This window comes from Schistocerca gregaria, unplaced genomic scaffold (assembly GCF_023897955.1).
Source record: "Schistocerca gregaria isolate iqSchGreg1 unplaced genomic scaffold, iqSchGreg1.2 ptg001176l, whole genome shotgun sequence".
In the NCBI taxonomy this organism is placed as follows: Eukaryota; Metazoa; Arthropoda; class Insecta; order Orthoptera; family Acrididae; genus Schistocerca; species Schistocerca gregaria.
Window position 1 is genome coordinate 10,001 of NW_026062506.1, and position 2,500 is coordinate 12,500.

The following is a 2,500-nucleotide window of genomic DNA, read 5'->3' on the forward strand; positions in this document are numbered from 1 at the left end:
TTTCTCAGGCTCCCTCTCCGGAATCGAACCCTGATTCCCCGTTACCCGTTACAACCATGGTAGGCGCAGAACCTACCATCGACAGTTGATAAGGCAGACATTTGAAAGATGCGTCGCCGGTACGAGGACCGTGCGATCAGCCCAAAGTTATTCAGAGTCACCAAGGCAAACGGACCAGACGAGCCAATCCGATTGGTTTTGATCTAATAAAAGCGTCCCTTCCATCTCTGGTCGGGACTCTGTTTGCATGTATTAGCTCTAGAATTACCACAGTTATCCAAGTAACGTGGGTACGATCTAAGGAACCATAACTGATTTAATGAGCCATTCGCGGTTTCACCTTAATGCGGCTTGTACTGAGACATGCATGGCTTAATCTTTGAGACAAGCATATGACTACTGGCAGGATCAACCAGGGAGCTGCGTCAACGAGAGCTGAGCAGCCGGCCGCCCGGGAGTGTGTCCCGAGGGCCCGCGCGAACACGCAAGCGTCCGCTCAATTATTCTGCAAACAGGAGGAGGCTGAGCTCCCCTGCACGATACACCTCGAAACCCTCTCAGGTCCCGGCGGCGCGCAGCGCCGTCCTAAGTACTTGGTCGGGTTCGAGAGAGGCGCAATCGCCCGGAGATGGGCGAGTAGACGCTTTCAGTGCGAACACCCGTGCTCCCAACTGAGCTTGCCGCTGCCGACAGAGGCCCGGGAGCGTGCTGTCGTGGCATTGCCGGCGGGAAACAACACGCGCCACCTACGGTGACCGGCAGCTCCAACGCCAGCGCCACAGAAGGGCAAAGCCCCACTTGGGTGCAGAAGCGAACTCTCCCAGCACAGCGCACGCGCCAACACGTCCGCAGAGCTGCGATACAAACCACCTGCGAGAACCGCTGGGGGCGACCGAGCAGCAGACGGCGTCGCGACGCCGAGTGCCGGGCGGCGGCGCATCCTCAACGCACACAGTCCGCAATCGGACCAGCACACTGCAGATGTCCACCGCGCTTCGCACCGGGCTCGGCAGAACCCACTTTGGCCGCCTGGCGCCGCGCGCAGGGTGCGCCGGCGCATAGCTGGGACGCCAGCCGGGCCCGTCGGCCGGCGCTCCTGCCACTGGGCGCCCCCCACCAGCCGGCTGTAGTGCGTGCGCTCACGCAGCGCGCGGCCAGCACGCCGGGCGGCCCCCCCTCACCGGCCGGGGACTGTCCCGCCAAGCCACAGCCTCGTATCGCTTCATACCCACATGGCCAACTCAGGTTCGGGGGCATGGCGGGTACCGCCGAAACAACCGGTTCATAGATGTACCGATCGTCGCTATCACCGATGCACCTGCAGCGCGAACAACCGCTCAACAACTGATTTCCAGTTCATTTGCGGATCTTTGGCAGCAAACGTATACGTCAATCTACATTTGCGAAATCTACGATTCTGGCATGCCTGCATGTTATGTGTCACGACACGCTACATCAGCCCACATACACACTGCGGCATGTACACGAGAGAACACGTGGAAGATGGTCCGCGCACGTGTGCAATGTCCCTTGCGCGGTCGACTGTCAACCGGCCTCTGTAGCATGTCGCAGATGTGGAACGCGGTCCACCGTGCTATCATGTTGTGTGGGGCAATACGATTAAATAGGAAAACCCTCGTCGCTACATCAACAGACGGCTCACGCTGATTCCCGGCAGAGGGAGGAGGGGGGGGGGGGGGGCCAACATGCAATACTTTCGTCCGTACCTACCTACCACATGTCTGTACGGCGTACAACAGTGCAATCTCGCTGTAATGGGGAGACGAGACAAGTAGCATCGTGCACAACATATGGCCCTTATGATTCGCCATTGTAGGGCGCAGCCGGTGTACGGTCAAGCATGTGCCACATTATGTCACTCAGTACGTAACGACGGATGATCAGTGTGGGTTACGCGTACGTCAGCGGACAGTCCACACAGGCCGTACCACAACGTACACTGACTGCATCGACAACCGAATGCAACTGAACAGCTGCAAGGCTCATTTCACAAACAAACGCCTGACCGACCAGCTTGGAAGGGCAGGAGGGGAGGGCGATATTCGTTCTGTAGCGGTACACCCTTCCAGTGGTTAGCGGGACTGTGTAGAAAGTACGCAACACTCGAAAGACCTTTATGTGAGGGTACGCACCATGGCATCAAGAAATACACATGACACCAGAGGATCCAAGCAGTGAACTATGTTCAGAGGGTTGCTGTTAGGCAAAGCTACATTCCTGTGACGTTACATGTGACAGTTAAGGTGCAGCGTAAGTTAGGTTAAGGTGCAGCGTAAGTTAGGTTAAGGTGCAGCGTAAGTTAGGTTAAGGTGCAGCGTAACTTAGGTTAAGGTGCAGCGTAACTTAGGTTAAGGTGCAGCGTAACTTAGGTTAAGGTGCAGCGTAACTTAGGTTAAGGTGCAGCGTAAGTTAGGTTAAGGTGCAGCGTAACTTAGGTTAAGGTGCAGCGTAAGTTAGGTTAAGGTGCAGCGTAAGTTGG

The 2,500-nt window shown here is 56.8% G+C and overlaps 1 non-coding gene across 1 annotated transcript in view; it reads right to left on the reverse strand.

Annotated features, from left to right (window-relative positions):
- The window catches only part of LOC126329390 (small subunit ribosomal RNA), a 1,893-nt gene extending 1,474 nt beyond the window's left edge, over positions 1–419 (reverse strand). The window contains exon 1 of the ribosomal RNA XR_007562263.1: positions 1–419. This exon is cut by the window's left edge and continues 1,474 nt beyond it. This is a non-coding gene — a ribosomal RNA (small subunit ribosomal RNA).
- Between the last annotated feature and the right edge of the window lie 2,081 nt (positions 420–2,500).